Raw genomic sequence first — 12,036 nt, 5'->3', positions numbered from 1 at the left:
ATAGAGCTACCCTATGACCCAGTAATTGCACTACTGGGTATTTATCCCAAAGATACAAATGTAGTGATCCAAAGGGGCACCTGCACCTCAATGTTTATAACAGCAACATCCACAATAGCCAAACTATGTAAAGAGCCAGATATCCACTGAGAGTTGCATGGATAAAGAAGATGTGGGGTGTGTGTGTGTGTGTGTGTGTGTGTATAATGGAATATTATGCAGCCCTCAAAAAGATGAAATCTTGCCATTTGCAATGACGTGGATGGAACTAGAGGGTATTATGCTAAGCGAAATAAGTCACTCAGAGAAAGACAATTATATGATCTCACTCATATGTGGAATTTAAGAAACAAAACAGAGGATCATAGGGGAAGAGAGGAAAAAATAAAACAAGATGAAACCAGAGAGGGAGACAAACCATAAGAGACTCTTAATCATAGGAAACAAACTGAGAGTGGCTGGAGGGGAGGGGGTAGGGGTGGGGGATGGGGTAACTGGGTGATGGACATTCAGGAGGGCTCGTGACTTAACGAGCACGGGGTGTTATATAAGACTGATGAATCACTGAACTCCACCTCTGAAACCAATAATACATTATATGTTAATTGAATTTAAATGAAAAAATTTTTTATAAGTGGAACAAAAGAAGCATTGGCTATCAAACAATAATCATAATGCATGTTGGCTCTTCTCAGCATTATTTAATAGCCAATCTCCTCTTAACTATATCATAAAAGGTAAGACAGAGAAAAGTGGAGAACATAACAGAAAGCCTAAATAGAAGGTGGAAGATACTGAGAAATCTGTGCTCCTTGAGATCATATTTGGTGCCTTTCTCTTTTTTACCATTATGTGAGTCAGTTAAAAAATGACAAATTTATGCTTTTCCTAAAAAATGGATAATTTGCAGGTGTTTTTAATTTGGAATAGTATAAGCATCTTTAAAATGTTATTTTAAGTTTTAAAAAGTAAGTAAATAGCCAAAAGGTGGAAGCGACACAAGTATCCATCAATGAATAAACAGGAAACAAAATATGTTATATAGGTAGAATGGAACGTTATTCAGCTTTCAAAGGAAATTCTGACATACGCTGCAACATGGATGAAACTTGAGGTTCGCCTATGCTATGTGAAATAAGTCAGTGATCAAAAGACAAATACTGTATGATTCCATCTATAGGAGGTACCTAAAGTAATCAAATTCATGGCAAGAGAATGCAAGTGGTGGTGGTCAAGGATACAGGGAGAAGACAATGGGGAGTTATTGTTTGATGAAGACAGAGTTTCAGTTTTGCAAAAGATGAGAGAAGTTCTGGACATGGATGGCGATGATGGTGGCATAATAATACCACTGAACTGGACACTTAAACCAGGTAAGATGGTAAATCTTATGTGTATTTTAAGACAATTTTTAAAATAATTTAAAGAAATGAGCAAAATTATGTTTGGATCTGTTTTATAATGTGTTCAGGGATGAAAGCCCCTCTGAGAGAGAAGTCCATTGCTCTGTCAAGGTTCTAAGACACCAAGTTCAGTCTGGTGGTGCCATACCCTATCCACCTCCCACAGTGCCACTTCCAACCAGTCCCTACTCCCTAGGGTCAGTTTTTCTAATAACTCTAGAACCTACTCCTTCTCTCTATTAGCACTCCAAGGCTTGGGTCAGGGCCTCTCGTTTCTTACTTTGAATTACACAGCACAGTACTCCCTGAAGTATTTTCCATACTTCAAGCTAAGTGGTCTTCCCAAAGCAGGAATCTGTTTAAAAAAGAGTGGGGGAGAAAGTGGTTAATCATGTGAAATGATGCAGAACAGTCAAGGAGAAAATGCAGCCTGAGAAACAGTTAACGGATTGCTGTCCTTCAGGACAGAAGAGTTTAAGTTGTGGAGACAGAAGCCAGATGACAAGGAGTTAAGAAAAAGTGAAGAAAGTGAAATGAAATTGCCTGTTTGTCTAAAATTGTCTATTCCATTTTTCTGCCTGGCAAACACTTAGTCTTTAAAGACCAGATAAATGACAACTTTTTCACAGTCTTCCTTAATATTTTCAGGAAAAGTTGAGAGCTTCCATTTCCCCATATCAGAATACCTTGTTCACTCTTTTACTATGGAACTTATTAAATCCTTCTAATTGTTAGTTTTTCATCACTTTCTGTCACTAGACTCTGTGCCCTTGGGAGCAGATATTATTTTCTGTTTATCTTTGAATCCCCAGATCCCAGCATGATGTGAACAATATCAGTGCTGGTTGAACGAAGGAATGCTGTTGAAAACATCTATAATTTAAAATAACTTTGAAGCGATCTTAATCTAATTAATTATTCCCCACCCACAGGGAAGCTACTACAGCTACTGAGAATCTATCTCCCTGACTACCCTCCGGCATAGCATCATTATATACTTATATGATAACCCTCATAAATCCCATCATATAGGTCTGGAAATATCTGCATGATAGAGTCATATTTTATGCATAACACACCCGACAGCCACTGATTTCTGCCTATAACCAGCCATGGATCAACACATTTTGTGCATGACCTGGAATTTCTTCTGAAGGGTCTAACTTTAACTCCAATGCTGTCAACTCTTCCGTTCAAGGGTTGGCACATAATGCCAAATCCAGCCCACTGCCTGTTTTTGTAAATAACGTTTTATTAGAACACAGCCATGGTCGTTTATTTACGTATTGTCTATGGCTGCTTTCATGCTATAACATGAAATAGCAGAGTTGAATAGTCGTGGCGGAGATGGTAAAGTATACAAAGCCTAAACTATTCACAACCTGGAACTTCAGAGAAAGTTTGCTGAACCTGCTGTTAGTCGATAAACTAAAACTGTGTGAGTAAACATGATTTCATGTCTTATGGTATGTTTGGTAAATAGTACAATTGTTTGGCTTAAGCTATTAAGAGTATACCCAAAACATGAAATGCATTTTTCTGCTTTTCATGGTCTCAGAAGTTTAAGTAAAAGAAATGAATGCAATAACGTAATTCAGGATGTTACTATTTCTAGGTTAGCTCTTCGCTCACTGTTCTTCTCTGCCATAGATGTGATACTCTTAAAATTGTAGATGAAGATTCATTTTAACTTATATTCATAACTTCTGTTAAATTATCCTGGATTACTTATTAAGTGAGCATTATTATCCACATTAAATCTGTCACCAATGAAAAAATTACACACAGAGAAGAGTGTAATCCCCTCATTAGCCTGTGACCCCAGGGCATGCCTGAATATGCACAGAGGCCCTGAATACTCAGCTTTCCATGTGGAGCTCTGACTTTGCTGAAAGATGTCTAGAAACTGATGGAATCAGGCGGCTCCCTGCTGGCTACGCATCTGTACAGAACTCAGAAGCATTGTTTATTTCAGCAGAGATCTGGAATAAATTATCCTTAATAATTTGGCTCCTGCAATAGCTGTTTCAGATGTTAGACCATGGTGAACTTGTACATTGTGGGAGTTCTCCCATCTAACTCATGATCCTTTTATTTTTCTAGAAGTCCACTATAACGTAAGCTCCATGGGACTTTTATCCTGTACCTCCAGGCCCTGGGAGAGTCCCCAGCACATAGTAGGCACTCAATAAACACTTATATCCCAAATATGGGAGATTCTAGAGGGCATTTTTGAAGACTAAGGAAAGTTTAAGCTCCTTCACATTTAGTATGGATGTTGAACTTTGAGGTTTTAAAGCATTATTTAGACACATTTAAAAAGAGTGTGTGTGTGTGTTTCAGGTAACCTTGTGACAGGTACACGACTTATACCCTGAGGACAATGCACATCTAATGAGAGGATAAGAGTTAATTTCCGGATAAGACACCGCAAGTTACAAGTCTGTCTTCTTATCCTGAAAAGAAGAATAGCCAGAAACGCTACAAAATCATAGTTGGATTTGTTGCCGTTTTTGTTTACTTGTTTTATACCCATCAGAGAATTCATGAGGCAAAAACGACTAAATTGACTAAATTTTAGAAAGAATCAAGTACTTTCTGGAAGAGGAGTCCCACGCTGCTTTCATCTCTAGGACAGTTTGGAAGGGTCATAGAAAAGGAAGGAAGAGACCAGTCTACTTTTAAACGCACATTCAATGATTATATGTGGGCGGGCATAATGTATTAGAATCACGAGGTTCTCACGAACAGTCTGCACCCACTCAGCCAGCCCTGAGTACATGGGGGTAGTACACTGAGAGTTGGTGTCAGGGCAGAAGGGCTGAAAAATATCCTCCAGAGGTACATCAAGTCTTCCTCAACACAAGAAAAAACACATCCAGGCACATCATAGTCAAACCGTTGAAAACCAAAAATAAAAAGAAAATCCTAAAAATATCCCAAGAAAAAAATACATGTTACATTCAGAATATCAATAAGAATGATGACTGCTTTTCTTTAGAAAGAAAAATGGAGGCCGGAAGATAGTAGAATAACATTTTTAAAAAGTGGAAAGAAAAGAAAAAACATCAACATAAAATTTGCTATGTATTTCAACAGTGTCTAGTAGTTTTAACAATGTGTGTATGCGTATGTGTACCCACTGCTGATATATACATATAAATTTATCTATATATTATTTACACATTAGATAGCTATATATTTATCATATATATCATATTTATGTTTATCTATAAATTATATAAAAATTTATATATTTTTCTACGTAGATATTTATTATATGTCATATATAAAAGCAGCATTTGATAGTTTTAACAAAGTTTAAGATAGATACTGAGACCATGTTCATAGATGAAAGATTTAATACTAAAATACCATTATCTCCAAATTGATCTATAGATTCATCACAATACCAATTGAAATCCCAAAAGGCTCTTTTGTAGGAAATCACAAGCTGATTCTAAAGTGCATATAGGAAAAAAAACAATAAAGTGCATATAGGAATGCAAAGAGGCTAAAATAGCCAAAATAACTGAAAAAGAAGAACAAAGTTGGAGAATTAGCACTACTTTATTTCAAAGCTGAGTATGAAGCTGCATTAATCAAGACAGTAGTTCTGGCATAAAGATAGACCAAGAGATAATGACACAGATCATTTTATTAGGTATTATACATATACACATGTTATGTATATATGTATTATACATATACATATTATGTACTATACATATACGTATATGTATAATGTATGTGTATACATGTATGTAGATATGATGTATAGATATATAGGTCTATAAATTTATCTATAGATCTGTCTATTGAGCTATCTAGCTATTCAATTGTTTCCTTTTACTCTGGAGAACTCAGACTAATACATACTCCTAGGTGTGTACCCAGGAAAAATAAAAATATGTCTACACAAATATTATACAAAAATGATAATAGCAGAGCTTTTCACATTAGTCAAAAACTAGAAATGACCCTAATACTTCAGCAGGTGAATACATAAATAGAACGTGGTGTATCTATGTGATTAGATACCGCTCAGCAATAAAAAAAGCACTGCTTATATCACAACTACACAGGTGAATCTTGAAACCATAATGATGAGTAAAATAAACTAAATGCAAAGGACTATATACTGTATAATTTCATTTATATAAAGTTCTAGAAAAAGAAAATCTATGGTAACAAAAAAATGATTAGTGGAGGGACCATTGTGTCACAAAGGGACATGAACAAACCTTTGGGGGTGACGGGAATGTTTTATGTTTCGATTACGGTGCCAATTTAATAGGGATGCACATCTGTCAAATTCATTAAACTGTACAGTTTAAACAGATGCAGTTTATTGTATGTAACTTATACCTCAACAAAGTCATTTTTAAAATACGGATAGACACCTTTATGCATATGCAAGTACACAGAAAATGGTTTGGATAGTCACCTCCGTATAGGGACATAGGGTGGAAAATTTAACTTTTTACTCTACACGGTTCCAGATTTTTAAAATGTACTGTAAAATGTATAGCTTCATAGCAAAGATTGGTGAAGTATAGAAACTTATCAGAAAAATTACAGATTACTCATAATCTCATGACTCAGAAAAAACCTTCTTAACATTTTGGTTCAATTTAAAATAGTATCATGTGTGTATATTCCTTGGGAGCATGATTGCACAGATGCACATAAAACTGAGATCATTCTGTATGTAATTTTTGCATCCTGCTTTTTCATTGAATATTATATCATAAGCATTTCCAAATGTTTTTAGCTGTTGTTTGAAAACATGATTTTTATGGAAGTGTAGCATTCCTCTATAGGGAAGCAGGCATAATTTATCTAACCAATTCCTTATTGTTGGATTATTGTGGATTATTTCCCATTTTTTATTATAAATAATGCCCCAATAAATATACTTAGAGTTAATCTTTCCATGCATCCCTATTTAATATCTAAAAATAGATTCTTGGGAGTTGGGATTTTTGTATCTAAAGCAATACAGACACTTTTTTTTTTTAAAGATTTTATTTATTTATTTGAGAGAGAGAGACACAGTGAGAGAGGGAACACAAGCAGGGGGAGTGGGAGAGGGAGAAGCAGGCTTACTGCTGAGCAGGGAGCCCGACGTGGGGCTTGATCCCAGGAGCCTGGGATCATGACCTGAGCCGAAGGCAGACGCTTAACAACTGAGCCACCCAGGCGCCCTACAGACACTCTTTATATGGTTCTCATATGATTGAGTTTCAGTTAAGCATGACAGCATGAAAAAGAGAGGGCCACCGGCATTTTTATGGCTAGATACATTGCCATATTGCCCTTCAAAAACTGTACCACTTTATATTTCCACTAGCAACCTATGGTGCATCCTAGCCAAATTCCAATAATATCACTTAAAAATGTGACAGTTTGAGAGGAAAAGACATGGTTTCTAATTTACAGTTTATTTTTCTTTTGTTATTAGAATACCTTAACTTCTGTCATATGTTTATTAGTCAGTTGTATTTCTCCTTTTGGAACCTGCTTTAAATTTTGAAGCAAAATGCTCTGTAAGGGAAAAATGGAATTTTTAAGTAAACTTTATATCTCTATAATAATCCTTCTAGTCTCTACCAAACTTTCAAATCTTTACAATCACCGCAATACGATATTAAAAACCTCTTGGATGGTATCAGCAAGGGTGGGAGCAGTAAGTCAATCATCCACAGCAGACAACTTGCCAGCGTAAAGATGGGCGAAAAAGGAATATAAATCTCATTATCTTTCTTCACTTTAATCGCAAAGCTTTCAAACCCATACGGTTATATTGGACTCAGAATTCTAAATCAAATCATTTCTCAGATACACAATTTCTATTTCCTATGGAAATAAGCTACATCTTGTTTCATACTGTAGTTTCTGGGAAATACAAAGGCTTCAGGTTAATAGTATATTTATAATATGTAACTTTCCACTATGGATGTAATAAAGACCCGTTTGAAAGTATAAAGTTTGTCATTAAGGAAGGGAATATGTCTGGCTTGAGGCACATTTATCAGGTAACAGGACAGAGAATATCAAAACAAAATGGTTTTCCAGTGTGAAGGCTCAGCATAGGGCTGGACAAATGGTAGACACTCAACTAACTACACTGAGAGTAAATGCTAACTAAATAAATACTCTCCCTGCCTCCTTAGGATTTTTTTTTCCATTTTTAATGAGATACAATTGCCATATATAAATAATGCACAGAGTTTAAGTACTCAGTCTAATAATTTTGGTGGTGGTGCTAATTTGAGTATAGTTAACACACAACGTTACATTAGTTTCAAGTGTACAATTTAGTGATTTGACAAGTGTATATATTATGTTATTAGTCTAATAATTGTTAATCACTTACTCCTGTGTCATCATTACCCAAAACAAAATGTAGAATACTTCCATCACCCAGAAGTTTCTTTCTGATCCTTTCCCATTCATTACCCATCTCCCAAACCTAGAGGCAACCATTCTCTGATTTTTATCGCCGTAGCTAGTTTTTACTGCTCGTGGACTTCACAAAAATTGAATCAACAGTATTCATTCTTTTGTGCAGAAATTATTTTGCTCAATATACTATTTTAAAGATTCATCCATGTTGACGTATCACTGTTTTTTGCGGCTGAGTAGACATTGTATTCATGGTACGGATATACTACAAATTGTTTTTCCATTCTCCCGCTGGTGGACATTAGGTTATTTTTTCAATTTGGGGCTATTATGAATAAGATTGTTTTGAACACTGTTGCACAAGTCTTTGTGTGGACATAGCTTTCAATTTTCTTGGATAAATTCCTATGAGTGGAATTGCTGGGTTATGGGGAGAGTGTATCTTTAACTTTATGAGAAGTTGCCAAACATTCTCCAAATTGGTTGTACCATTTTTACTCTCGCCAGCAATGCTCCACATTCTTGCCAACACTTATTGTCAGTGTTTTGTTTGTTTGGTTTTGGTTTTTTTGTGTGGGTGTGTTGGTTTTGTTTTGTTTTTTTTTTTTGAGCCATTCTAGTGGGCATTGTGTTTCTTTGTTGTTGATGGAGATATAAAGTTAATGAATTTTGATAATTTTATAACCATACAATTACCATGTAAAACAACATACAGAACATTTCTAATACCCCAGAAATTTTCCTTGTGCCCCTTTGAGTTATTCCTCTCTTTTTACAGGCAACTATTTTGTGACTTTTATTATTGTAGATTAGTTTTGCTGTTCTAGTATTTAAAATAAATGAAATCATACAGTGTATTAGTTATACCTATTTCTGCATAAAACTTTGCCACAAATGTAACAGCTCAAAGCAGCAGACATTTTTCATCTCACAGTTTCTATAGGTAAGAAATCTGTTCGCGCATGGCTCGGTTCTCTGCTCAAGGCCAAAATCAAGGTGTTGGCTGAGGGGGTCTCATCTGGGTCTCAGGGTCCTCTTCCAAGCACTGGTTGTTGGCAGAATCCATTTCTTTCTCACACTTTCCACGTGGGCTCCTCCACCTTCAAACCACTCTGAGTTCCTCTCAAGCTTCAAATCTCTCTGACTTCCCCCTTCAGCCTCTGTTTTTAAGGGCTCTTGTGATTAACTGAGCCTCCCAGGATAATCCCGAATCATCTCCTTAAAGTCAACTGATGAGTGACCTCAATCGCACCTGCTAAGTCCCTTTGCCAAGTAATGTAACATATTCACAAGCATAACAATATGACCAAGGTCATGGAGCCAAAATTTTCTCACCTACAGTAAGGTTCTTTTTTGTTGTTGTTCATTTGCTGCAATCAGATTAATATCTGTAAGATTTAGGCATATTTTGCAATTATCAATAGTTTTAAACTTTTTTTTTGAGAAGTATTCCATTCCATGAATATACCATAGTTTATTTATCCACTCTCCTAGTTGATTGACATGTGTGTGTTTTCAGTTTTTGGCTATTGTGAATAAGAATGCTGTGAATATTCTTTTACAAGTCCTTTAGTTAACATGTGTTTGCATTTCTCTTGGTAAGTACTTAGGAATGTAACTGCTGAGTCATAGGGGACATGTATGTTTAATTTTATAAGAAGCTGCCAAATAGTTCTCCAAGTTGCTTGTACAATTTTTTACACTTCCACCAGCAATGTATGAGAGTTTCAACTGCTCCATATGCTTCCTACATTTGTTATTGCCAGTCTTTCTTTTTTTTTTTTTAAGCCATTCTAGTGAGTGTGAAATTGTAGCACGTTGTGGTTTTAATTTGCCTTTTCCAGATGACTAACGATGTTCAGCTACTTTTCTTGTGCTTGTCGGCTCTTAATGTCCTCTTTTGTGAAATGTCTGTTCAAATTTTGTTTCTATTTTAAAAATAGGATTTTCTCAATTGTTAATGTGTGTGTATCAGGATACAAGTCTTTTGTCAGATATTAATTGTAAATATTTTCTCCAGTCTGTGACTTGCCTATTCATTTTCTCAATAACAGCTCTTGAATAGCAGAAAATTTAATTTTCATGAAGTCCAACTTATCAATATTTTTGCTATTATTGTTAGTGTTTTCGGAGCCCCCTCTAAGAATATCTATTTTTTTCTAGAAGCTGTATAATTACATATTGTTTATATTTAAGGTTATGATTATCTTAATTTTGTTCTACTGAATGACATGGGGGTTGAAGTTTATTTTTAAAATATAGATATTAGTTTTTTCCTAGCACTTCCCTTTATTAGAAAGACTTTCCTGGGGTGCCTGGGTGGCTCAGTTGTTTGAGTGTCTGACTCTTGGTTTTTGCTCAGGTCATGATCTCAGGGTCATGGGATTGAGCCCTGCTTCAGGCTCTGTGCTCAGCTGGGAGTCTGCTTGGGATTCTCTCTCCCTCTCCTGCTACCTCTGCCCCTCCCCCTCCTCACACATGCATGAGCACTCTCTCTCTCTCTCAAATAAATAAATAAATCTTTTTCTTTAAAAAAAAAAAAAGACTTTTCTTTCCCCATTGATAGATTTTTGTCAAAAAATCACCTGGAAAAAATATATATATATAATACATCTAGTAAAAGTTCTCTAGTTTCATTCTTCTTTTTCAGAATTAATTCTCACTATTTTAAATCATTTGCAAGTATTCCAGCACCATTTGTTAAAATGATTTTCTTTCCCCACTTAATTACTTCAGCAATTTTGTCAAAAATCAATTGATTATATGTATGAGTCTATTTCTGGACTCTACTGTTTCATTGATCTATTTGCCTAGCTTATTTCAGCATCACACCATCTTGACTACTGTGACTTACAAAAAGTCTTGAAATCAACTTTATTCTTCTTCAAAGTTGTTTTGACTATTTTAGGCCTTTGCATTTCCATATAAATTTCAGTGTCAGTGAATCAATTTATACAAAAAATAAGCCTGCTTAAATTCTGAATGAGATCGTGTTGAATCTGTATATCCATTTAGGATGAGTTGGTATCTTAATAACATTTAATGCTTTCAATCAATGAACATGGTATGTCTCTCCATTTATTTGGATCTTATTTAATTTCCTTGACCATTGTTTTATCATTTTCAGCATACAAGTAATGCACATATTTTGTTAATTATCCCTAATTATGTCTTACTTTTTGTTGTATTATAGATGATACTTCTTTTAAAGTTTCAATTTCTAATTATTTGTTGCAAATGTATAGAAATACAACCGATTTTTGAATATTGACCTCTCTCCTGTAAACATGCTATATTCATGTTCTAGTGATTTTTTTTTATAGGTTCCCATTGGATTTTATACATAGATGATCATGTTGAATGCGAAAAGAAAGATAGTTTTACTTTTTCCTTTCCAATCTAGATGCATAATTTTTCTTGTCTTGTTAACACTGACCAAAATCTCTTAGAAGAGTATAGAATAGAAGTGGTAATAGTGAATATCCTTTCCTTATCTCAAATCTTAGTGAGAAAACATTCAGTCTTTTACCATTAGTATGGTGTAACTGTAATTTTTTCAAAGATGTACATTTTCAGATTGGAGAAGTTCTTTTCCACTCTTAGTTTGCTGCAAGTTTTATCAAGAATGGATGTTGGATACTGTCAAATGCCTTTTTTTGTATCTATTGATATAATCATATAGTTTTCCTTTTTTAGACTGGTAACATGGTGTGTTTCACTAAATGATTATTAAATAGTCAATCAACCTTGCATTCCTGAATAAACATAAATTGGCTATGATGTGTTACAATTTTTGTATATTATATTGCTAAAATTTTTATTAGAATTATGAGGTTTATTTATGAAAGACATGGTCTGCAGTTTTCCTATAATATCTTTGCCAGGTTTTGTTATCAGGATAATAGTTGCCTCATAGAATGTATTAGAAAGTATTCTGTACTTTTTGATTTTCTGGAAGAATTTGTATAGAACTGATACTATATCTTCCTTAATTGCTTGGTGGACTATACCACCTGAACAAGGAGTTTTGTTTATGGATAAGTTTCTAATTATAGATTAATTTTCTGTAGTAAATATATGTTAATTTTTTGAATACTTTTCTCTAATCAGGTTATCTGTTTCTTCTTATGCACTTCGGTAGTTTGTGTCTTTCAAGGAATTTATCCATTTTATCTAAGTTGTTAAAATTGTTGGCATAAAGTTGTTCATAATTATTTCTTGATAT

Source organism: Mirounga angustirostris, unplaced genomic scaffold, assembly GCF_029215605.1.
Source record: "Mirounga angustirostris isolate CCGP_5_RB_7025 unplaced genomic scaffold, mMirAng1.0.hap1 SCAF_3, whole genome shotgun sequence".
NCBI classification, from domain to species: Eukaryota; Metazoa; Chordata; class Mammalia; order Carnivora; family Phocidae; genus Mirounga; species Mirounga angustirostris.
Note: the sequence above shows the minus strand (reverse complement) of the source record.